Genomic DNA, 27,606 nt, shown 5'->3' with positions numbered 1-27,606 from the left:
TTACGAAACTCTTTTAAACAAATCCGCGTTTCGTATAGCAATAGTTAGATTTTAAATCGCATTATCTAGGTGGGTTAATCGAGCTACGGACAGTCCAATTTCAGTCAGACTAAGCTGTTTACATGCATTCAAAAGTCCAGTTTCAATCAGAGTAAGCCAATAATTCGATTTTCTCTAGCTGCATGTAAACGTACTGACTAACTCCACCCCCATGATTAGTTTAGTTTAGTTTAGTTTATTTACTTTATTAATCCCCCTGAGGGGAAATTCAATGTTTTCACTCTTGCTTGTCAATTACACACAGGTCCGAAAGACACAGACATGCACAAACAGGACCTATACATGCACAAAGTGGAGAGATGTCAGAGTGAGGGGGCTGCCCTTGGTGAGGCGCCCCGAGCAGTTGGGGGGTTCGGTGCCTTGCTCAAGTGCACCTCGGCAGTGCCCAGGAGGTGAACTGGCACCTCTCCAGCCACCAGTCCACGCTCCATATTTTGGTCCGGACGGGGACTCGAACAGGCAACCCTCCGGTTCCCAACCCAAGTCTCTATGGACTGAGCCACTGCCGCCCCATAAGATGATGAAGAAAGCTGCTGCTTCTACAGTTGAAAAATGGAAAACAGACTGGCTTGGTGTTCAAGGGATGAATCTCCTCCTCTGAACAGCATGCATAACTCATACACCCAAACACAGCCTTGGACAGCTAAAGCTAATCACGACTTTGTTAAAAGAAGCAAACACTTGATAAACTATTCAGCTCACTGTCACCAAACATCATTGAATGGTGAATGATAAGTAACATTAATGCCAACTGTGGGGGGCGGCTGTGGCTCAGGTGGTAATTGGAGGATTTGATCCCCGGTTTCTCCACTCCGCATGTCAATGTATCCTTGGGCAAATTGCTCCAGGTGGCTGTTCCATCGATGTGTGAGTGCATTTAAGCCGAGTCGCAGGTGGCACCGTATATGGTAGCCTCTGCCATTAGTGTGTGAAAGGGTGAATGCGGCATGGGGCATTGAAGCACTTTGAGTGGTCAGAAGACTAGAAAGGTGCTACACAAGTGCAGGTCCATTTGCCACTAGAGATTTTAAAATGTCTTTGGTCTGGCACATTAGCCAACAGTGTCAGCAAGTTGGCAGTAAATATTAGCTAGCAAACATTATGTTCCAGCTGAAATGTGGGTCTTGCCAACTGATGGCTGGACGGAATATTCAGTGGGAGGGATCAGTGCTGTTGATTAACATTACTGAGAAATCTACAACTTCTTTTCAGTCTACTATCCAATGATGCAGTGCTTATTAGAAGGGTTGGGCATCGTTTGAATTTGAACAATTCCGGTTCAGATTCCAGTTTTCGATTCTGGCTCCAAACAATTCTCCATTTCGATTCCTTATGGTCAAAAAAGGTTGCATGCTTATTTCACAGAGGGAATTTTTATTTTTAAAAAATCAGATAAAGTTATCATATAAAATCCTATAATCATAAAATCATAACCCCATGAAACACTGACCCAACTTGATGTGTGTGACACGTTTGAATTAGAGCTTAGATCGGGCCCAAAAAATGCAGCCCGACCCAGCCCGTCCAATTAACTGCAATTATGGGCCCGAGCCCGATTTAAACCCAACATTTTTCAATAAATTGACTGTTATAATTAACGCTAAGGACACACCGAGCGCGTTAGTGCCGTGGAAGTCCTGCGAGTGTACTCGCAGGCGCTTGACTGTCCACACAGGCAGCGCATTTCTCCTGCACTCTCCGCGCCGGTTAAACATCGACTCCACTCGTCTGTTCCTGTCAGTACTCGTTTTTTCACTTCAACAGGTCATTTTAAACATGGGTAAGTCCATATTTTCATTGTTTTTTATAACGTAATAAGTTACTGACAATGTGTCATTGAATGTCTATGTATTGAGCATGTTGGGTAAACACTGAATGATCAGAATCAGTTTATTTGCCATTTGCAGAAAAACAGATAATACTGAAGCCTAGTTTTATAAGCCTAATGGAGACACATTAGAATTGTCATCTCAGAAAGGTTTGTCACAATGTAGAAGTACATTGTGCAGGTTCACACAGTATTCCAATTGAAAGCTGAATTACAATAAGATTGTGATATTTTATTTAAGACGAGTCAACCCCTCCACTCGCACTCTTTATTGCATCTTCTGAATAGTAATAGGGTTCAGTCTTATCCTAAGGGCTCAAGATGGTGACGATTAGAGGCCACCAGCTTGCCCAGAGGGAAGAGTAGACGGGTGAACTATGACCTTCCATTTCTAGGCCTGTGTGTATCACTAGAGATCACTGGCCTAACCCCAGGGACAGAAGGTGAATGATAACGGACACACACATTTCTGCTCTGATGCTTTACCTATTCATACTCTCAATCCCAGATTCTGTCACAGAGGAAAGAAATATTTTTATTTTTATTAAGCTAGTGGTTCCTCCATGTTGAATGCTATAAAGTATTCAATCACCAATCACACAACAACACATTCTCACCCTGACCTCATCACATTTTGCCACTTCGTCATGGACTTTCCACATCTACCTATGAAGTGAAAGGTAGCCTGGGTGTGTCATTATTTTAATAATTACTTTAAATTGATCATATTGACCATGAAATCATCTTTGGTAAATTAAATGAAAAATAAAAATAAAACAAAATAAAATTAAATTAAAACAAGACATTTGTTGGTTACATTTCCGTCACATCAGGGGACGTATGCTCATTGGTCCGATGCTTGACCTATGACCTCCTGGTTTGATTCATTGCCATAACGTCAATTGAGAGCGCAGTGAGTTAGCAAGATGGCGCTACCATTTCTCACAGTAAAGCAAGCTATTGTCAGACTGAAATAATACCTCGGACGGAGAATGGATATAAGAAAGAAGCTACACGGTGCTGCCTCTTCAAGTGAGCAAGTTCAAGCAAATGCGCGTGGCCCCAGCACCGCTGCCTCTGAAGCTAGCAAGCCTAAATCCTACCTGTGGAATAGCACCCATGGATGACCTCGGGACCGACCAGCCCAACCAAATAGTTTTACAGCGATACCCTGCCAGCATTTTCAGCGGGAGGAAGCGTTCATTTGTCCCTGATAGGTATCATAACTGAGACTGGCTTGAATACAGCATCAGCACCAACTACGAAATAACTAGGGCTGCAGTCAACCAAAGAAAATCTTGGTCGACTAAAGTCGCACATAATCTTCAACTAATTGATTAATCATGGGAGGAAAAAAATCTGCACGTTATTTTTACTTCTCCGGTGGTGTGTCTGTGTCACTCTGCAGTTACACCTCCAAAACACTAGTCAGTGGTGGAGGACTGTGTTAGGTGCTGTTAAATTTAGTTCAAAATCAAACTTTATTTATATAGTTGATTCAAAACACACATTAAATATGGCTTAATAGAGACCATTTCAAACACAAGTACGCAAATTGGCTTAACTATAAATCACAGAACTGGCACACAAACACTTGTCTTTTACTGGACACATTTCCCCCACCAATACAACATGCTAACGTTATTAGCACAAGTCTATGGCATTTTACATTGTATAAATTAGCCTAGTGTCTAGTGATCTTTTCCTCTTCTCATATAAAACCAGAGACAACAATAACATGTAACGAAGGTAACGGCACACAGTTTGGCTCCATTACAACTCACAAGAGTCACCGACAAAACAACTGTCTTATACTAAACACGTTTTCCAAGCAAATACAACATGCTAACATTATCAGCGCCAGCCTATGGCATTTTACATTGTATACATTAGCCTAGCCTATGAAGTAGGGCTGACCTTCGAATCCATTTATGGGCATTCAAAGCTTCAGATCTCAGAACAAATTTAATACAAAGCATTCAACAACTGGGGGGGGGGGGGGGGTTAAAAAAAAAAGTACTAATAATTATGGCGAAAACGAAGTTTCTTCCAACACTAGAATTAAGATAAAAATATTCACAAACGAAAAAACACTAATAGTCGGTGATAAGTAGTGTTTAACTTTTGATTGAACACTAAATTAAAACCCTCGGCGCACACTACAGCACAATCAAACAGATGCGCAACTCAGAGCATCAGAAGTGTCTCTGACACCAGACTCAGAGCGGACCGGTGGAACTGGAAAATGCATATTTCACATCAATAAAATCTATTTTATCATTATTTTGAGTCACACTGTTGAAAGAATTTAGTCGTCTGTGTTCAAGCAGGATAATAGCAGGTCTCCATTGTGCGTCGGGCTTTCTATTTCCTTGTCAGAGATTTTTTCTTTTTTAATTACTACTTACGTTTTTCTAGTGATTTCCCAAATTTGTTGTTGAGTTGTGATATGCCAATTGCTTTTGGCAAATCTGGCATTCTGCTTTCTGGGGGTTGTCGGGGTATATTTCAAAGTGCAACCACACATCTGATTACCTCTTGGACATGTCTGCCAGCTCTGAGTGCGCTCATTGTCAGTATCAGACTGGTGGGGGTTAGTGTTGCGTTTAAGGCCTCCCCCCAAAAAAAAAACGGGAAAAAAAAGCGCCAACGCTTCAATTTTTTTTTTCTTCCCACAATCGAATCCTGTGCCATCGAACGAAGCTTCGAATTTTTTGGGTCAGCCCTAGTATGAAGCTAGGATAAATCCCTAACTATAAATCCCTTAAGGATGGATCACACACACGACTTAAAATGCTATTTTAGTGGAGGCTTTACTGTCTTCACAATTTATTGTTTCTTATCTGTGCAATACAACAAGCTTCGTGTCCACTGAGGGAAATGATTTCAGCTTACAGAAACAGACAGGAGGTCTGCGTCACTATGACACTGAGCATGAGGGTGGCTAAGTCAAACTTTCGGTCAACAACGGGGGTGTTTTGAAAACACCCCCAATTTCACAAGTAACTTAGCCTGTCCACCCCGCCGCAGGAAATATTGGATTAATCTTGGAAAGCTGTTTATGTAGCAGTTTTCTACTTATGAAAGTAACACGCCCATTATTTGACTATTGAGAATTTGGTCGGACGAGAGCATATTGACCAAATAATCGACTAGTCGACCAGGAGACTACAGCCCTAGAAAGAACAGGTATTATGTCTCCTCATTCATTGATGATGTGGGATTTCTGACAGAAAACCAGCTGCCTCTATTAGGGAAGATAGATGCTTTTGATAACATGTCTGAGGGAGGGAGCGGCCTTATTCTATCCTTACTGGACTATATGATTAAAAAGGACCCGGATTTGGCAGCTGTCGTGAAAGCAGCCGTATACACAAAAAAAATAATAAAGCGCACGTGAAAATTGTTTAGGAACCATTTGGGAGAACCGAAATTAAAACGTATGAAAGGTTCCAATGGAACTGAAATTTTGGAATCGGTTCCACTTGGTTCTCAGTTCTGCATGCCCAACCCTACTTATTAGGGCCCGAGCACCACATGGTGCAAGGACCCTATTGAAATGCAAGGAATTATTATTACTCTTCCTCCGAATGAATTGCCTTTTTGGGGGGCTTAGCATACTCGAAAACTCATGAAACTTTACAGATATATCAGAACTGCTGAAAAATTTGATATTTTAGGGGTCACACTCTTGGGTGCCAAAAAATGCCAGAGTAGTGCCCCTACAAAATTTTGAGGAAACAGCCTCTGAAGCTAGTTTAACCTACATGTATGAAACTTGGTAGGCATATGTGACACTCCAAGACATACAAAAAAGCCTCTTGGAGGCATGCTCTAAACCCAACAGGAAGTCAGCCATTTTGAATTTACTGTGCAAGTTTGGTGCATTTTTGCGCATATATCAGAACTGCTCAAAAATTTAATATTTTAAAGGGTCTCACACTTCGGTGCCAAAAAAAGGCTCAGTAGCGCCACCTACAAAATTTCAACAAAACAGCCCCCGAAGCTGCTTTCAACTAGATAACTTGGTAGGCACTTGTAACACTCCAAACAAGCCTCTTTGAGCCATGCTCTAAACCCAACAGGAAGTCTGCCATTTTGTATTTACTTGTGCCACTTATGTGCATTTTTGCCCATTTCCAGGGCTTGTACTTCAACAAACTAGTCCGAGAGATTTTATCCGATCGACTGCGAACCTTGGTCTGATTGATGACTATATGCCAATATTTAGTTATGAGTACAGCGCCACCTACTGGCAACAGGAAACGTCATGTAATGATATAGACTAGTGTTGTCAAAAAAAATCGATTCTGAGATACTAATCGATACTTAAACTTGATTTAGATATCAACGTGCACAGGTATCGATACTGAAAGTGCTATCCTCTGATCTGCCGGTTCGCGCAAAGATCAGCCGTCACTGACCATTTAAAGCAGGCACCGCTGCAGACACAGGCAGCACCTCACCCCACAGCAGCAGCCCGGACCTGGACGCACACACACGCGCGATGTGAACATTAAAAAAATAAATAAATTAAAAAAACAAGCAAAAAAAAAACACCTGAGTGTATGAAATTTGTCCTCCGCATTTGACACATCCCGAGGGAGCGGTGAGCAGCAGCGATGCCGCGATTGGGAATCATGTGGTGATCTAACCTCCCAATTCCAACCCCTAATGCTGAGTGCCAAGCAGGGAGGCAATGGGTCCCATTTTCATAGTCTTTGGTATGACCCGGCCGGGGATCGAACCCACGACCTCCCTCAGGGCAGACACAGCTGGTTGAACATAGGGTTGTTAAAAAATATTAATACTCCGAAAAGTATCGATACTCAAACGCTGTATCCTGATACGATACTAATTTGCCAAGGTATCGATACTACAGTGCGCGCGCCCACAGTGCCCATCGCGCACACTATATATATATATATATATATATATATATATATATATATATATATATATATATACACATATACATATATACATACATACACACACACACAGTGGTGTGAAAAAGTGTTTGCCCCCTTCCTGATTTCTTACTTTTTTTGCATGTTTTCCACACTTAAATGTTTCAGATCATCAAACAAATTTAAACATTAGTCAAAGATAACACAAGTAAACACAAAATGCAGTTTTTAAATGAAGGGTTTTATTAATGAGGAAGAAAAAAATCCAAAGCTACATGGCCCTGTGTGAAAAAGTGTTTGCCCCCCAGCTCCTGTTAAAACATAACTGTGGTTGATCACACCTGAGTTCAATTTCTGTAGCCACACCCAGGCCTGATTACTGCACACCTGTTCCCAATCTAGAAATCACTTAAATAGGACCTACCTGACAAAGTGAAGTAGACCAAAAGATCCTCAAAAGCTACAGACATCATGCCGAGATCCAAAGAAATTCAGGAACAAATGAGAAAAAAAGTAATTGAAATCTATCAGTCTGGAAAAGGTTATAAAGCCATTTCTAAAGCTTTGGGACTCCAGCGAACCACAGTGAGAGCCATTATCCACAAATGGCGAAAACACGGAACAGTGGTGAACTTTCCCAGGAGTGGCCGGCCGACCAAAATTACCCCAAGAGCGCAGCGACGACTCATCCAAGAGGTGACAAAAGACCCCACAACAACATCTAAAGAACTGCAGGCATCACTTGCCTCAGTTAAGGTCAGTGTTCATGACTCCACCATAAGAAAGAGACTGGGCAAAAATGGCCTGCATGGCAGAGTTCCAAGACGAAAACCACTGCTAAGCAAAAAGAACATTAAGGCTCGTCTCATTTTTGCCAGAAAACATCTTGATGATCCCCAAGACTTTTGGGAAAATATTCTGTGGACTGACGAGACAAAAGTTGAACTTTTTGGAAGGTCTGTGTCCCATTACATCTGGCGTAAAAGTAACACCGCATTTCAGAAACAGAACATCATACCAACAGTAAAATATGGTGGTGGCAGTGTGATGGTCTGGGGCTGTTTTGCTGCTTCAGGACCTGGAAGACTTGCTGTGATAAATGGAAGCATGAATTCTGCTGTCTACCAAAAAATCCTGAAGGAGAATGTCCGGCCATCTGTTCGTGACCTCAAGCTGAAGCGAACTTGGGTTCTACAGCAGGACAATGATCCAAAACACACCAGCAAGTCCACCTCTGAATGGCTGAAGAAAAACAAAATGAAGACTTTGGAGTGGCCTAGTCAAAGTCCTGACCTGAATCCTATTGAGATGCTGTGGCATGACCTTAAAAAGGCGGTTCATGCTCGAAAACCCTTCAATGTGGCTGAATTACAACAATTCTGCAAAGATGAGTGGGCCAAAATTCCTCCACAGCGTTGTAAAAGACTCATTGCAAGTTATCGCAAATGCTTGATTGCAGTAGTTGCTGCTAAGGGTGGCCCAACCAGTTATTAGGTTTAGGGGGCAAACACTTTTTCACACAGGGCCATTTAGCTTTGGATTTTTTTCTTCCTCATTAATAAGACCATTCATTTAAAAACTGCATTTTGTGTTTACTTGTGTTATCTTTGACTAATGTTTAAATTTGTTTGATGATCTGAAACATTTAAGTGTGGAAAACATGCAAAAAAGTAAGAAATCAGGAAGGGGGCAAACACTTTTTCACACCACTGTATATAAATGCCCTATGACTTGTCTTACCCTATCTGCCCTGACGAAGGCTGACTCAGGCCGAAACATGTTGGTAATTTTTATCTGTTCTATAGCCTGTTTAATAAAGCTTTTTAATTGTCAGACCTTGGACCGCCTTTTCTTCTCCTTCCTCGTAACGTTACATAATTTGGTTCCATTACAACTGACAACTTTCACTGACAAAACAACTCTTATATTAAACATGTACCAAGCAAATACAACATCAGTGTTTCCCATTAATTAACGAAACTATGGCGGCCCGCCATAGTTTAATTTGACCCGCCATAGTTTCTAAATAAAAGATTTAGGCTGCCGAAAGTATTGACTTCTCATGATATAAATAATATCTCGAACGCCGTAGCATTTTGTGCCGATGTGCTCAGGCTGTCAGATCCAGCGCTTGACAGTGCAAGCGTTTCACTCGACTAAAAATAAGTGTGTGCGAACTGTAAAAAATATTTAGGGGCACATGTGCGCATAAAAAAAAAAAATCAGCCGAAGCAGCCTATATTTTTGTCAATAAAAATATATGATAATCTAACCGCAAATGTTGGAGGAACTCCAGCCGCCTTCCCTCTTCCCCGTGTGACACGGTTATGGGCGGTTTTCCAAGCCACTGTCGGCACAATGAATATAAGTCCCACTGTTGGCAGGGTGGAAATAAGTCAAAGGGCTCTAGTTTCCCAGTGCAGCGCAGGGTGGCGAACCCCGCGCAGAGCTAGTTTCAAGCAGCGCAACCTGAGGCGCGCTCAGTTTGGTAGTTTGGCAGACCGAGGTGCGCTGAGATGGGTGTGGTGGCGCAGCAGGGGAGGTGTCGACAGATCCAGCTTGGCGCAGTGACAGTTTTGTGCCAAAAGGCTTCGCCGAAGGTGCGCTAAAAGCTCGCCATCTGAAACCAGGTCTACTGTCAGCGCAGGGGGAGCGCAGCCGGTGTAAGCCGAAGTTTGGCTGACCGGCGGACAGTGCGCACACGTCACCAAAACCTCACAGGCAGGTTTCCAGAATATCAGGCACATTAACGATGCAATAAATACCCAAAAAACCACTATTCAATGCAACTATCTGCAATCAGCACATAAATGTATCTCTATATCGACTGTCCCGTCACATCTGATGTCAGATCAAAGGGGATTGGCACCGTTTGGCACGTTTGGCACGCGTAATGGAAACCCAACCTGATTTGATTAACACAGCTGCAAACTAATGAGTTCACATCCCTCTCAGCCAACCACAAACAGCCACAGCATCAGATAGGGAGTATAGATTCAGTATCTGTCATCTTAGAAAAGTCAAAAGAAAAGAAACAGAGTGAGACTGCGAGAGAGAAAGAGAGAGCGCGCACATGAGAGAAACGCATCATTGATTTACAATTGTGGTGACCTCCTCCCAGGCTACCTTTGCATCATCAGCCCGTGGAGGTCTGCTCGCAGTTCCGTATATTCGTACACTGCAAGCTTGGACTTCCCGGACCAAAACATCAGGTTCCTCCTGGGAGAAGTTTGGCCGTCTGACACTGCTGCTCTCTTCTACAATGGCGAATTGAGTAAACTCTCATTACGCCTTCGCGCAGCGCATTTAAGGGCGAGGAGAGGAGCTCATTTGATTGGTGTGATGTATGTAAAACCCACTCCACGCCTTCTCTCCTCCCTCTTTCCAACTTGCGCAGGTAGGAGGGACGGAGGTGGGACAGACCGAGTAGCTGCGCCAGCGCGCACGGTGTGCCAAACTTGCAAAATCCGTCTGGCCACACCCAGTTGGCGAAGCGCAGGTGCACTGCGCCTCCGCCTCGCCCGGTCTGCGAAACTAGATCCCAAAGTATGGAAAAGAGGGACCGGGAAAAGCGGCGGACCTCCGGGGAAGCCTGCTCCGTTCTCCCCGCAGTTAGGGACCGTTCGCCACGGTACTGCTGCTGGGCAGGGTGGAAATAAGTCCTGCAGAGTTACAGAGGACCTGGAGAATGTTTTAGGATAGTAATAACATTAGATAAGATAATCATATTACAAAGATAATATAAGATAATAACATTTCCCATAGTTTCCCAAAATCCTGTGGGAAACACTGCAACATGCTAACATTATTAGCGCCAGCCTACGGCGTTTTACATTATATACATTAGCCTAGCAACGAGCGGAGATTTCCTCTTCTCATATGAAGCCAGGATAAATCCGAAGTATAAATCCCTTAAGAAAAAATCACACACCCGACTTAAAATGCTATTTTAGTGGAGGCTTTACAGTCTTCACAATTTATTGTTTATCTGTGAAATACAAGTAAATACAAGCTTCGTTTCCACTGAGCGAAATGGTGTCAGTGTACAGAAACAGACAGGAGGTCTGTGTCACCGTGACGCTGAGCGTAGGGTGGGTAAGTTCAACTTTCTGTCAACAACGGGGGTGTTTTGAAAACACCAGATTGACCAGATGACAGAAAGACAAAACAGGAGAATTAAATGCGGACTGTTAAATATCAGGTCTCTAACATCTAAAGCAGTGTTAGTAAACAAATTAATATCAGATAATCACATTGATTTACTCAGCCTCACTGAAACCTGGCTGTGTCAAGATGAACATGTCAGTCTAAATGAATCCACTCCTCCCAGTCATAATAATACCCACATTCCTCGAGGCAGCGGCCGAGGAGGGGGAGTTGCAGCCATTTTTAACTCTAGTCTGTTAATCAGCCCTAAACCTAAACTAGATTATAATTCATTTGAAAGCCTCGTTCTTAGTCTTTTACATCCGACCTGGAAAACCTCACAGCCACTTTTATTTGTTATAGTGTACCGTGCTCCTGGCCCATACTTTGAATTTGTATCTGAATTCTCAGAGTTTTTATCCAGTTTAGCTCTTAAATCAGATAGTTATTATTGTAGGTGATTTTAACATTCGTGCTGACGTTGATAATGACTCCCTGGCTACCACGTTTATCTCATTATTAGACTCCACTGGCTTCAGTCAGGGTGTACATAAACCCACTCACTGTTTTAACCATACCCTCGATCTAGTTCTGACATTTAGAATTGAAATTGATAACCTAACAGTCTTTCCCTCACTATCGGATCATTATTTGATTACTTCTGATTTCTTTTTACTTGATTACACGCCACTCAGCAATAGTTACTATACTAGATGTTTATCAGATAGTGCTGTCGCAAAATTTAAGGAAAGACTCAGCTGTCTATTTACACCTCAAGGAGAAAGTACGCTCCTTTGAAGACAGCAATGTGCACATTTTGGACAGGGAAGACAGATGGTTTGAAAGGTGTGTAAAAGAAGCCATCTATGTGAAATTGGAAAAACCATCTCTCAATAGAGGAGGAGGTCTGCGACACCACCTATCCCCCACCTATAATGCTGTCCTTTCATCCTTGCCCAGGAGATTTATAGGGCTGTAGTCAACCAATGAAAATCTTGGTTGACTAAAGTCGCACATAATCTTCAACTAATCGATTAGTCGTGGGGAAAAATAAAAAATCTGCATGTTATTTTTACTTCTGCGGTGGTGTGTCTGTGTATCTGCATGTTATTTTTACTTCTGCGGTGGTGTGTCTGTGTCACTCTGCAGTTACACCTCCAAAACGTGCTGTTAAGTTTAGTTCAAATCAAACTTTATTTATATAGTTGATTCAAAACACACATATGGCTTAATGGAGACAATTTCAAACACAAGTACGCAAACTGGCTTCACTATAAATCGCAGAACTGACAAACACTTTATCTGGACACATTTCCCCCACCAATACAACATGCTAACGTTATTAGCTCAAGTCTATGGCATTTTACATTGTATAAATTAGCCTAGCGTCTAGCGATCTTGTCCTCTTCTTATATAAAACCAGGGACAACAGCTACATGTAACAAAGGTAATGGTACATAATGTGGCTCCATTACAACTCACAACATTCACCGACAAAACAACTGTCTTATACTAAACACGTTTTTCCAAGCAAATACAACATGCTAACGTTATTAGCGCCGGCCTATGGCATTTTATATTGTATATATTAGCCTAGCCACGAGCGGAGATTTCCTCTGCTCATATGAAGCCAAAATAAATCCATAAGTGTAAATCCCTGAAGGAAAGATCACACACAAGACTTAAAATGCTATTTTTGTGGAGGCTTTACTGTCTTCACAATTTATTGTCTCTTATCTGTGAAATACAAGTAAATACAAGCTTCATTTCCACTGAGGGAAATGGTTTCAGCCTACAGAAACTGACAGGAGGTCTGCGTCATCACGACGCTGAGCGTGAAGTTGGGCGAGTCCAACTTTCTGTCAACAACGGGGGTGTTTTGAAAACACCCCCATTTTCACAGGTAACTTAGCCTGTCCCCCCCGCCGCAGGAAATAATGGATTAATCCTGGAAAGCTAGAGATTTAACAGCTTAACCTCTAAAAACATGGTCATTCACAAATGGCCTCATGTGACTCTAACGACTCTAACAACCACCGTTACAGCAGGAGTTTCAACGAACGTCGTTAATGAACGAACCAATGACATCATTGGCCTTTAGAAGACCTCCTCAGAGGTTAAATACCTGGATTTTTCCACACCAGACTAGTTCCAGCCTAGTCAGACAAGCATGAACTGATGAAGCCTCTTGGATAAGAGGTGAAACGTCAACGACAAAACTAAGTCCAGTTGCGTTCGATTCAATTGCCTTGAGATAACTATGACCTGGATAAATGAGAATATCCACAGGTAAATTTAATACCATGTCCTTCAGTAACAGAGGTTTCCCGTACAGACTTTAAACTCTCCTGAATTGATCGTCTTGTCGGTCGGTCGGTCGGTCGGTCGCTCGGGCGCTCGCTCTCGCTCTCGCTCTCGCTCTCGCTCTCTCTCTCTCTCTCTCTCTCTCTCTCTCTCTCTCTCTCTCTCTCTCTCTCTCTCTCGTCAGGCTGACTGAGAATCACAGCTCTATTGAGCCTTGTATTCCTTTAGCCCTTAGCAGTAATGATTTATGAGCTTTTTTAATGACAAAATTCTAACTATTAGAGGCAAAATTCATGACCTCTTTTCCTCAGATAGTACTTATCTGCCCTCAAACACAGCTGTAAGACCTAATATATATTTAGATTGCAGGGGGCGCTAGTAAGCGATGTAGGAGTAAGACGCACCCGCAGACAGCTCGTCATCATTCCGATTAAAATGTTACAAAAACACAAAAATATTTAACTTTACACACTCTCAGAAGAGCATAAACACTTCCGCGACCCGAGGAACATCTGCATTTGCTCGACTTTTCACGATGGTGAAGCCAAAACACAGGAGGGCTGAGACGCCGGAGTAGGCCCGGAGGCCTCAGACTCACCTGATCCTGAAGCCCCGGATGACCAAATCGAGGACGAGCCATCGAACAAGATGGTGCTAGCGGCTATTGCTACTTTAAGCGCGGAGTTAAATTTGATCAAATCAGACGTGTGTGCCACCACAGAAAACCGCATCACAGAAGTGTCAGCTACCATTAGGGGGGAGACCTTATCCCTGAACCAAAGTATTCAGAAGTCAATCTCAGAACTGAAAAGTGAAACAGCTGTGCAGAACTTGAGAAATGCGCTTCAGACCACTCTGACATCCTTTCTACACTTCAGACCAAAGTGGACCGCCTGACAACAGAGGTAAAACAGCTGGGTGAAAAATGCGAGGATCTCGAAGCGCGCTCACGCCGTAATAATATCAGGATCGTGGGAATACCGGAGGGGAAAGAAGGACCTCGGGCCAGAGACTTCGGGGCTGTCCCATTTTTCCACACTTGGTTGAGTGCGCTTGGTTATGCACACACTTTGGTGATGTTTTGCCACGCGGAACGTACATTTGTCTGTAGTGTTCAAGCACGTATTAAGTGGCCAAGTACGCGGGATATTTAAACAAAATTGGGACAGACTTGACAACACCCCTTACATTGCGCATTGGATGTTATTCTCTGCAAAAATGCAGCTGATTGTGCTGGCATTGTTTGGCACTCTGCTTGGCCAGATCCTTTGGAGGACCCACCAGATGCTAAGGCGTAGACGTAGGCAAAGAGAGCAAAATGCCCATTCTGACAACCGAGATGTCATGTTAATACATGCGGTAAGCTTAACACACTCGCACATACACACATAGCCTACACATTAATAATTACCGTAGCAGTATAGCTGTCTCTGGAAAAGAACTGAAATAGTTTCCCATTTAGAATCTTTGCTCATAAATCAGTGACAATAAATAAAATAATAACAATATAAAAAAATCACTATTTATCTTACAAGCTAGCTTATATCAGAGCTGCCAGCTCTCACGCATTAATGAAACTCACGCATATGACCCTCTCCACATGAAGTATCTCAGCTCATACTCTTCTGTCTGTTCTGCACCACATCGTAAAAGCTACATAAACATCAAATTCATGAGATTAAAACATTGCGGTAAGAGGTGGCGCATGGTGGGTTTAAAATATAATTATGGGATAAAATGTTGACATCAAGGCCATTATTATTATTTTGACCGTTATTTATTTATTTAGTTGGGGGTTTTTTCCACTTATTTTTTCACTTATTTCAGTACACATATGGTCTAAACAGGAAACAGTTTCTGTTCCTTCTTCAAAGATGGCTAATGCAAGAGCACCATTCCTGACCACATCACTCTCATGGCAGTAACGGTAAAGAATACCCACTCATTTAATATTTCCATTACATGCATTTAAGGAAGTCAATTAATATGCTGGCATATATAACACTACGTTGGATATCTAAAGAAAAGTTAGAGATTATTAATTAGTGAATAAAAGGGGTAGGATTAAATAAATTAACTACTGTTTTGTAATGTTTGTCATGTTCGAAATAAAGACATCAATCAAAAGAAATGACGGAGCAAACTACTCACCTGTATCCATCAGCTGCAGTATTTTTTAGCCCCAGTAAAGAGGTAATCGTTTTCCATTCTTAACTTAATGAATTGCAACGTTTGTTCCGTGGTCCCCATTTCTGATAAATTCTGTTGCTAGTTGATAATTCCAGGTCAAAGCTTGATGTGAATTTCCTCACCACAGACACATTAACAAAGCTCCCTAACATGTACCATCATGACGCTATGATACGAACGGGACTATGATATGAGGTTACATTTATAAAACATTTTTCTTACATTGAAATTTCTTCGGTGGCATCTCAGTCGAAATCCCGATGATGGCAGACTCACTGAACTATAGTGGGCAGACTTCACCAGCTTCTCCTTCTTCTTTAGTTTGTTGGAACTCCACCAGCTGGTGATGCATTGTGGGATTTATACTACCCAAATATTGCTCAGGTGCGGTCGTACCGTAAGTGTGGGTAAAGTACAAATCAAGCGCACTGCACTTTTGGTCGGCGTAGAAATGGGATACACTTGCACACTTATACTAAGCACATGGACGCGCACATCAAGTGTCCAAGTGCGTAAGTGTGATCAAGCGTGCATAATGGGACAGACCCTTCATCTCCCAGGTCCTAGCTGAAACACTATCTCTGGAGGAGAAACCATTGATAGACTGAGCACACAGGATTAACCGCCAGAAACCCCAACCAGGAGACCCACCACGACCCTTCATCCTGAGGCTACATTACTATCATGTTCGCAAGAAAATATTACGGCGGGCCATGGAGAAAAAGAAGCTGCAATACCAGGGACTAAACATACACCTATTCCCAGACTTTCCTCCCTCAGTGGTTAAGTGGAGGGCTGCTTTCACTAAAGTTACAGAGATGCTACGAGGGTGACCAGACGTCAGATACGGACTGATATATCCAGCCAGACTGATGGTGACACATGGAAATGTGAAATTATCATTCACTGACCCAAAGGAGGCTCAGGATTATGCAGAGCATCACTTTGGACCACCGCAACAGGAGGCTGACTAAATGCTGCAGTCTCTCAATTTTAAAATGTCGTGGCTGTATGGACAACGGACTATATATATTCACATGCACATTTCTGCATGAAAATATCCAGGGGACACAAACTCATCACCAACTCTCTCTGCTAATCCTGCGGTAATGTATTACCTGCTCCCTCTCTTCCCATTTTCATCTCTCTCTCTCTCTCTCTCTCTCTCTCTCTCTATCTCTCTCTCTCTCTCATACGGATTACTATCAGTTTATTATGTTGATCTGTTTTGTACGACATCTATTGCACATCTGTCATATGGTTTAAATCCAAAATACTCCCAAATAGGGGCCGTGGCATTTGGTTTAGGAACAAGGTCCCTGTCTTTCTCTTACACTCAACTCTGTTTTTTTTCTCCGCCTCCTCTCCCCCTCACGAAGATCACACTGTATGTGTGTAGCCCATAGCCCCGCCTCCCCCACAGAGACAAAGACACTCGATAACAAGAGCTTTCCCTCCGTTCATTACGCTGATGAACCAACTCACCTGGCTGCCAGACAATGCACAGCAGTGAACGCTCTTGTCGTCTAGTCTCTTTGGTGGAGAGAGACGAGGAAAACAAACAGGCATGAATATGGCAATTAATCGCAGCCAGAAAAGTTAACGTCCCCCTTTAAATTTACCATGCAATTAACCGATTTATCGCGTATAGCACCAGACCTAGAAACCACCAATTTTATTAGGGACCAACTCAAATGACCACTTGTGGTCAGGGCTGGGTTAAAATAATCGATTCATCCGATTCAAATCTATCTTCACTGGAATGACCCGATATCAAGTCGTAGAATCCAAGATCAATCTTTCAATATTTTTCCCACAGATGTGTGAAGCTTTAACGCCGTTAATCTCGCCAGTAGTAAACAAGCCGCTGCGCTAAATTATGAATGACCGTAGTATTGAAAAGCTCCGATGATACCGGCTCTTTTATCTGTAACTGTACTTTTTTACATTTGGGTGTAATTTATTTTTGCGTTGCAGTCTCCACTCCTGCTGTCTGTGCGTCCTGGCTGCTGCGTCACTTTTACGCACACACACACACAATCACGGAGTACAGATGCTGCGGTGGAGACAGAGAGGTGACAACTATGCTTGTTACTGTGAATCTAGTAAAACCTGCTCGAGGAAAAAGTCAATATTTTATCAATACACCTGATCAGCAACATGTAAACTAGGGGTGGGAATCTCTAGGCACCTCACAATTCGATTCAATTCCAATTCCGAGGGCAACGATTTTGATTTTAAAACGATTCTCAATTCTAAAACGAGCCAATAAAGGCCCAAACATACTCGGGCGGAATGTACGCGGAGCGGACTCCGCGGACGTCCACCCGGACTAAAAGTGGACGCCCGCAAGCCCTGTGTGCGCAAAGCTCAGATTTTATGACCACACAGACTCTGCTCCGCACTCCAGTGTCACACAAAAGACTGCTCGGCATGTATTTTTCACATCGCAGGGATTTTTCACGGACATTTTTACAGGAAACTACAACGTGGAAGTGCCCTCGACTATGGAAGCCCGAATGACTGCAGACATTCCTTGCGGAGTCCGCTCCGCTTATAGTACGCTGTGGGGGCCTTAAGAAAATTTGCAGTAGATATTGAAAAAGATTTTTGTAACAAAGCTGGGAATACATATTAGGGCTGGGCGGTATGACAAAATGTTCATATCACGGTTTTAAGAAAAAATCATATCGGTTTCACAGTATTTCACGGTATTTTGCTCAGGTTCGGCCAACTTGACATGCTGCTGTGTTGTGCTATGGCCTATTCAAGTGCCGGAATTTGTTATTTACCTGACAACGCCTGAACGCAACACACGCTCTGCTCCATTGCGGCTGTGGCTCAGAGGTAGAGCGGGTCGTCCACCAATCGAAAGATCAGTGGTTCGATCCCGGGCTTCTCCAGGCTGCATGTCGAAGTATCCTTGAGCAAGATACTGAACCCCAAATTGCTCCCGATGGCTGTTCCATCGGTGTGTGAGTGTGTTAAGTAGCAGGTGGCACCTTGTACGGTAGCCTCGGCCACCAGTGTATGAATGTGTGTGTGAATGGGTGAATGTGACTCGTAGTGTAAAAAGTGCTTTGAGTGGTCACTAGTGGTGGTCAACCATTACTGCTGTGCTCGGTTATAACTGTCTCAAACTCGGGACGGGTCGTCTTCGGTCAGGAAAATGCGGCTCGAGCCGTGCTCTAGTGTGCTCACCTGTGTGTGTGCGCTTTGTCTGTGTGTGTGTGTGTGTGTGTGGGTGTGTGCGCGCATCAGGGCAAAACTCCGCCATGTGCGATACAGAGAGCAGAGGAGAATTGTAAACGTCGGTGCGCTTCCGCTAGTTGCATATAGGGGAAACTGCTCTTTTTGGTATGAGTTCTTCTGGGTCATCGTGTAGAGTTGCTTTGCTTTCAGGACTCTCTCCGGCAGCCATTCTCGCCTCTAAACGTTTCTATATGCTCTCACTCTCGCCCGCTCAAGCACGCCTGTGGTGTGCAGCGGTGAAATGGGTCCCCGCTGAAACACTTTCCCGCCGCGCACGTTCCGGACGTTGTTTGGGCTATTCACCGGTATTGCGGTATATGAAAAATTCATATCATAACGAAAATAAATACCGTTTTTCGGTACGAACCGGTATACCGCCCAGCCCTAATACATATCCAGTGCATACAAACTGTAGGCCTATTACTTACTGTGGTTGAGATGACTACACTCTACCAGTCTCCTCCGGTCCATCCTCCACAAATCTTAACGGGACTCTCCTGTCCCTCGTCGACGTCCTCGACATTTATCCTCCAGTATGTACAAAACTATAACTGACTATAACTATCTATGAACTATAAAAACACAGACTATTGTAAAAAAAAAAGACGAACGATGGCAAAACTATGAACTATGGTGAAAACACGATGAAAACACGGCAAAAAACACTCAAAAACACGGTATTAAAAAACTCAAAAGCTTTCAAAAAAACATAAATACTATTATTTACAATACTAAATATTATTCATAAAGAAAACGGCACCCAAACTCCGCTAAAACTCACCAAAACGCCGCTAAAACACCGTTTAATCACTCCAACTTGCACTCTCCTCGTCAGCTGTCACTCTCCTCCTGCTGTGCCCACTTCCCTCCCCCTCCTGCTGTGCCCACTTCCCTCCCCTCCTCCACAGGTAATGACATCACTACCGTAATGTACCGTGTATCCGTGCTCCGCTTCTCAGCTTTCAGAATCCGTTGGAATTACGTCGATAGCGTGAATGGTCGAGGAGTTACGGTAATTTGAAAAATAAATATAAAAATTAAATCGATTATGAGTTTTCCAAATCGATGCCTGCATCGTTCAAGACAGAATCTCGATGTATCTAAAAATCGATTTTTTTCCCCCCACCCCTAATGTAAACCTGTAGGAAAGTGATATTTCAATCTGCTCTGTCTGCAGTCTCTCATCCACCGCTGCCAATATTATGTTATAAACAAGCACAGAACGCTTTACAGCTGACAGCAAATTGTTACTAACAAGCTAAACAACAACAACTGTTTATGTCTAACAGTTTAGCTCAGTTTGTCTCGTGACCTGTGGTCATGTGACCTGCAGGCAGTGACTCTCCTCAGCAGCAGGGGGAGGAGCAGAGAGGACAGGAGGACTGACATGTAATTTATGGTTCTGCGTTGAATCTACGCGTAGGTTACAGCATGGGCTCCACGTCAATTTGGAGCCTACGCCGTAACGACGTAGCCTGACGTGCAGCTCCCCAGTCTTTGTCTGTGAATGCTGCGAGTTGACGTGAAGCCAATTTGTGTACTTGTTTTTCAAATTGTCTCTATTAAGCCATGTTTAATGTGTGTTTTGGGTGTGTTTTGAAATCCACTGAACTTAACAGCACTTCACAGAAACCTCCGCTGCTGACTAGTGTTCTGGAGGTGTAACTGCAGAGTGACACAGACACACCACTGCAGAAGTAAAAATGCTCACAATGGCATAGGGGACATGCATAGCCTACATGCGTGGGGTCAACGCACAACCATAAATCTCCTTTGATACCGACTGATGTCTGTGTTCTTCATTCTTTCTACACTTCACTCAGTATTGTGATGTCAGGAATATGATTTTATGGACATTTTTATTTTGTTTCCAGTGAGATATTAAGTTTATATTGTGACTTTGCTATTTGACTTTGCTATTTTAGTATTACTGTTGCTGCTCTAGAAACAACATTTAGTTATAAAATATTCAGTTTTATTCCTGTTGTAAATTTATTCTTTTCAAAAACTAATTCCTTGTAAATGTTACACTATTAGTTCTCTGAGAATCTCTTTCACATACTAGCAAAAATTGGTATTGCAACAGAAAAATTTCCAGTCGAATCGATATCGGATCGAATCAGCACCCCTTGAATCGAGATCTAAACAATTCGGGAAACCAGTGGCGATATTCAGCCCTACTTGTGGTCTCTGGGACCCACTACATTGAAAACCTGTCAACAGGGTCCAAAACTAACACTCGCCACTCGCCAATTACGGACAGATTTTGTCTCTGGCTTGTAAATTTTTAAGACCACTCGCCACTCTGGCGAGTTATTTTTTTTACCAGTGAAAAATGCATTTTTTGTTACTGGAGAACAATGCTTGTATTGGCTGGTTTCCTGGCAGAGTAATGTGTATTTCAGGCAGAGACGATCTTTGGTCACTTTAGTGCGCCAGTCATGACGTTAACACAGCCAGCCAGGCGGTGCAGTCGGTGGAGAGCAACTGCAGCGCCTGGCTCTAAAAACTGCGGCCGCCTCGCTCTCGCGGTTTTATCACTGTCCACTTTTGTAATACGTCAGAGTAAGTCGGGATGAAGTCGGACACAAAACTAACCAGCATGCATTGTGCGCCGATCGCCGGTGATCAAATCTGCACAGGCCTGGCTCATCTCGAACGAACCTATTGTTAATGTACCTCCATGCTCTGAACCCCCATAGAAGAAGAAGAAGTAAGAAAAAGTATCATGTAGCGATACTGGCCAGGTATTGCGGAGCCTCCTGCAAAAAAACAAAAAACTAAAGCAAAAGAACTTGCTGAGGCTGAGATTTTACCGACCGACAACCAAGAGACGGAGGTGAATGTTGCTGCTGCTGCTGCTCCCACTGCCGCCACCACCCCCCTGTCTCATCCACCGGCAGCATTAAGTGACTTGACTTTTTTTTCCTTAAAATTATTAATTATTTGGTTGGCTGGTAAAATATCTGCCTGGCTTGTAAAACATTAATTACTACAAAAAGTTAGTTTTGGACCCTGCCTGTCAACATCACTGCATTCCTTTTTTTAATTTAGTCTGCATAAATTGTCTGGGGTCTTTATTAGGAATGCCAACCTCAAGCAGACAGACAATAAAACTGTATACTTAAGTAGCTTCTTATTAATTGCGAGTCATATTGTCATCACAATATTCAACATTATCATTTATAGCATATTTTCCTGATATCTTAAAGCCCTAATGGAAATGCAATTGATTTGAGGGGCAAAATACAGACCAAGTTCATTAAATTAACATGTTGCCTATTTCAAAAGTACTCCAGGGTGTACGTCCAGTATTTCTGCCTGCCATGAACTGGACCACAGCTTTCATCAGTAATGGAACAGGACCACGCTTTGGAATGAATGCCTTTACTTTTGATAGCTGTTGAAGATACTTTAATTTATTTATTTATTTATTTTTAGTAATATCTGCTTTAAAATGGCACATCCATCTAACGCAGTGCCACCACTTTGACTCGGGCAGAGTTGAAACTCTTATGCCACCAGTAAATGTTCCCCATATCATTGTACAAAAAGCCCAGTCAGTGAATCCTTGATAAAAGGACTCCAAGACGACTCTGCATCAAGGGTAAGGTGATGGGAGCTGGTAGTGCCATCTTGTGGGTCCTCAGCATGGAGCTGCAGTAAAGCTCTAATCCTCGCACCATTTCTGCCTAAACTTGCTCCGCTGTGTTACACCAACTGCGAAAATGCCTTTCCCACAGAAACCAAATGGAGCGCGGATAAACTTCCACCCAGGCCGACAAGAGCTAACGGAAGACTTAAAGGACAAAAGCTAAACTGATAACGTTAACGATGGACTGTGGTGGGACGGGGTCGTTCGTGACCAGACCGGGGCTAATTTGACTGCTAGCCTGTCTGTGCTCACAAAATTCGGCGGTGGAGAAGAAATTAGGTTTAAGCATGGAAGCTAGAATTGTATTAAGCTAGTTCTATGTCGAGGGAGCCCACTGATTAGCGGTAGTTTGGCTGTGGACAAAGTTAGATAGTAAGCCGACCCAGCATGCTGCTTAAAAAACAAAAGATGAGCGGTTCACTAAGTTGTATCGGAGTTTGTCTTGCGGGAGCTAACTCCTCTGTATTTTACCGAGCAGGGTGTAACTCAAGTTCAGCTCACCAGACACGATAACATCGCTACTTACCGATTGAGCCTCCGTCCAGCGCTCCGTCCAACCTCCGTTTCGTCTCCATATCGACATTTTGGAAGAAGTTTTGTAGATATTTGTCAGAGTCCGGGCCTGGACTGCTGGGCGCCGCGCTGGAAGCCATGCATTCTGGGAGAGTGACGTCACACCCCGGGCTCAGGGGAACTTTTAAGTTTGTCCAGACGGAGCAAACCCAGATTCCCTGTGGTTCATCCCCCATCGCATTTTTTTATGAAATTGATGGTCTCCCTGTCGTATTAACATGTAATTACTCACCTAATAAACGTCCGGTTTCTTATGTAAGTTTCATCAGCAATCCCTTCTGGAAGTTATTATGGAAGGAACAGATTTCTTTTTTTTCCAAGGGTTCCAAGTAAATATTGTTAACGTGTTGTCATTTTTTGACAAACGTGGCTGCATATTATCCTACAAGCTTTTTTAAACTAGACACAACATTTCAGTTCCTTACAAAGAATACAATTCTGTAATTAAAGCCATTCCTTCTGCTTTAATCCATCTTATAAGAAGTCACTTGTGTTTTGGAGAGGAAAACATCCCAGAGGCTCAATTTACATTGTTTTTGAATGGTATCAACGTATTTGACAATAAATGTAATAACAGACATAGTTGTAGAAATAAATAAATAAATACAATTACCCCCAGGGGGGAGTTTTACTGGAACTCACATTTGGAAGAGATTATCTGGCAAATAACATGGCTTTTACCTTATAGATTCTGTATTCCTAACAAAGTAAAATAAGTTTATTAGAATCTATAATTTCCAGATATGTGGATGTTGTTAACACTTGTTCTTTTTGCAGACATGCTGATGAAACATTGAAACCTTTATTCTTTCAGTGTAGAATAACAATGAAATTTTGGTCTGATTTAAATTCTCATGTTTTCAGTACCACTAATGTCACTCATTGTTGTACTCTTAATGATATAATCTGTTACTGTGGTGATATGAGCAACAAGTCTCTGACCTATGTTGTTGATTTCTTTATTTCTTTATTCATTAACAGAAATCCTTAGGTTCACAACTGTCTTTCCATCTTTTCTTGATTGAATTTAACTCAGTGCTGAAGTCTCTTGTTCTTAGGAGCAACAATAAAAAAGGTAACAGAATTTTAGAATATTATAAAAAAAAATATTTGATGACACCCCTCTGATGTGAAATGAACAGTTTGTGTGTGTTTTCTTCTGTGATTGGTGTTATTTTTTTTGTTTGTTTTGTTTTTTTCAAATGTCAGTTCTTACTTATTTATTATAAGAATTCTAAACATATATAGATTTAAATTACAAGTATTTATTTTTCAGCTTTTGTACGTTTATACGTTTTGGGTTTTTTTGTACATTGTATTGTTGAATAAATGATAATTAAAAAAAAGTTTGCCCTGATGGATCCTAACTAAATTAGCTAACTTTTATTGGAATGGCATTGTAGCCTGGCTATCAGTATATAAGCACAATTTCAATCCCATATTCTATATAAAAACAAATCACTGTTTTATTGCTCATAGTTTGACAATGGAATTTTGTATGTGGGTCCACAGGTAAACAAAAATGATAAGTTGCTGTCATATTCAGAATTTCTTCAGAAATTTAAAGTACCAGTTAAACCAAAAGAATATGCTATTATTTTTTTATGCTGTCCCCACAGGTTCTCTTCAGTTTTTAAAGAATTGTGAAAATGAACATTATCAGCTCTAAGCATATTTTTATTGGAAATATTGATATTCTGATTAAACGGTACAGTAACAGACACATCAGAAATACTTTGGACTGTGTCACACCTCCTGCAGCAAAGTTCTTATTGTCTTCTATCACGGGTGATTCACAGTTGAAAAAGCTTGTTCTGTTTTAAACAAAAAATTTATCATTAATAAAGTGTAAAAAGTATCCTTCATAATTTTGCATCAAATTTACTCAGCTACAGAAGTGTTAGAAAAATAGTTAAGTATTAATTATACATGTGTTTTTTTTAATGCAGATATAGCACTAATATGCAGATGTGGTACTATACTATGTGTTCTAGGGGATGGATGGTAATTCTACCTATATTATTCAGCTTATTACCATTCTTGGTAAATTTATCCACAAATCGAAATGGTCGGACCCCAAACCCTGCTTTTACCGGTTTATTGTTGAACTCAAGCAGTATGGCACCTTACCAGAAGATGTTGAGAACAAAAAAGCTACAAAGACTTTTAATAATTTAAAGGACATGCACTTTCTTCGAACTCTGAAAGGACTCGATATGAATGGACTTTTAATACCCCTGGCATAATTTTGTTTTTTCTTGTATGGCAATACACTTCTTTGTTACAAATAAAGTGTTAAGGACAACAACAAAAAAGTTCAGACGGTACAGGCACAATGTCTCTCCGCAGAGATGTTATACTTGGAGGGACTGCAGTATTTTATATAAGTCATAAGTAGTTTTATGTTTTATGAGGTGATGAGATCCAGACCTGCTGAGATTCCCTGTAAGTAGTATTTGCACCTCTCCTTTTCACAACAGTAATCACACTCTGCAACTTGCCTCTCTGCCTAATAATATTAGTTATTGAAATAACTGTGGTAAAAGATTTGGTCTCTGTATTATAAAGGTGAAAATCAATTTTATGGGGCGGCAGTGGATCAGAGGTAGAGCATGATCATGGTTCGATCCCAGCTCCTCCAGTCTGCATGTTGAAGTATCCTTGAGCAATACTGAACCCCAAATGGCTCCCAATGATGCTTCCATCAGTTTGTGAATGTGTTAAAAACTGAGTAGCAGGTGGCACCTTATATGGTAGTCTCGGCTACCAGTGCACAAATGTGTGTGTGAATGGATGAATGTGACTTGTAGTGTAAAAAGCGCTTTGAGTGGTCAGATGACGAGAAAGGCGCTATACAAATGATGCAGGTCCATTTACCATTTCAAAGGTTCACCCTTCAAACAGTACCACAGATCATATCATATCATAAAGAGTAGGGTTTAAACTATTTGGATTATAGGAGGATAAGTGAAGGTATATAAACATTTTGAGTATCGCTCAAATTTATTTTTGTATTGCTATTCATCTAATTTACGTAAATACACTATATGCTTAATGTTTTTGTGGATACCTTCAAGTACAGATGTAGATATGGCATGTATTGTCAATACTGTATTTTTCAGTTGTGGTGTTTCTTCCATGATGAAAATAAACAGAAAAAAAAACAATAAAAATTTGGTCACCAAAAAAAAATAAAATAAACATACAACAATAAAGCACAAAAAAATCAAGTGAACACTGAAAATTTTAAATAAAATATCAAAGACAAAATGGAAACAAAACAGGACTTGAACATACTGGAGATATATAATCCCTCCAGTGTGATCTGCGTCCACCCAAGCAGCTACCTCTGGGGCTGAAACATGAAGCCCTCACGAAAGTGCCAAAAAACTGCAGTTCCTCTAATGGCCACTTCAGACCAGCTCAAAAAGTTCAATCCCCATAGTAACCCATTTTAAAATGCCAACTTTTCAGCAGAATTTACAGCAGAAATAAACATGTTTACAGCCTGGTGCAAAAATTGTTTGTTAAGGCTAAAAGCTATGCATTAATAAGAGCGTGGTCACTGTGAGTGACAGGTTTCCTGCAAGGCCTCACCAAAGTCTATGAGTCAGATCACCCTCCTCCACAGATCCACAATCTTCAAGTATGGTTACTTCTGGCTCCAAAAATCCAAGATGGCAAAGGCAGAAATGCCAAACACAAGGCTTCAAAAGGAGAATCAAGAAACATTACAGTGGCTATGTCCGTTATTTTTATACAGTCTATGTGTCTACCTCGGGGCCTCCTACCATTTGGACATGCCTGGAACACCTCTAATCTGCCAAGGAGGCATCCTGATCAGATGCATTAACCACCACAACTGGCCACTTTCAACATGAATAAGCAGCAGCTTTACCCCATGCTTTCTCCAGATGTCCAAGCTCCTCACCCTCAGCCCAGCACTCTGCGGAAAAAGCTCATTTTGGCAGCTTGTATCTGCGATCTCATTCTTTTGGCCTCTACCTAAAGCTTTAAGGTGATGGTTGGAGCAAGGATGGACTGGTGAATGGAGACTTTTTCCCTCCGGCTCAGCTTCTTCTTCACCACAAGAGACTGGCACAAATGTTTACAGCACCAATTTGGTCTCACTGTCCACGTCAGGTGGACATGCTGACGTGCTGACGTATTGCGGTAAGCCAGTTGTGTCATTTCCGGTGTTTCTGTGACAGAGTCTCTGTACTGCTCTGGTGAATTCTACTAGCCTGCTTTCTGCTTTCTCACTTCAGTTGCTTTAACGTCTACTCCAAGTCTTAACCCACACTGGTTCTGTTTAAGCACTTGTAGCTCTCCTCCTTTCTACAACTTTCTTGCTAATCTCTTAGCTGTTGTTTGCACGTTACTAGCCTTGGTAGCTACATTAGCTTTACAGTTAGCGATGGCTTCTCCCTCTGCTCTTTCGTGCTTGGTGTGCCAAATGTTCAGTTATGCCTCTGCCTCCTTTAGCGACAGTGGTAATTGTAATAAGTGTACCTTATTTGCTGCGTTGGAGGCGAGGCTTAGTGAATTAGAAGCGCGGCTCCGCACCATGGAAAACCATTCAGTAGCTGCGGAGTTAGCCAGGCCCCCTGTAGCCGGTGCGGAGCCACATAGCATAGCCTTAGCCTCTGCTAACTGTCCTCCGGCAACTCCCGTGCAGCCGGGAGGCT

The 27,606-nt window shown here is 42.1% G+C and overlaps 1 protein-coding gene across 1 annotated transcript in view; it reads right to left on the bottom strand.

Moving 5' to 3' along the window:
• LOC126402557 (zinc finger protein PLAGL2-like) overlaps positions 1-23,028 on the bottom strand; it is a 40,754-nt gene extending 17,726 nt beyond the window's left edge. The window contains exon 1 of the mRNA XM_050064677.1: positions 22,872-23,028. The gene's annotated coding sequence lies outside the window, so the exon portion shown is untranslated. The remainder of the gene's footprint in view (positions 1-22,871) is intronic.
• Between the last annotated feature and the right edge of the window lie 4,578 nt (positions 23,029-27,606).

The sequence above is a fragment of the Epinephelus moara genome, chromosome 16 (genome assembly GCF_006386435.1).
Source record: "Epinephelus moara isolate mb chromosome 16, YSFRI_EMoa_1.0, whole genome shotgun sequence".
Classification (NCBI taxonomy): Eukaryota; Metazoa; Chordata; class Actinopteri; order Perciformes; family Serranidae; genus Epinephelus; species Epinephelus moara.
Note: the sequence above shows the minus strand (reverse complement) of the source record. Positions and strands in the feature narration are given on the sequence as shown.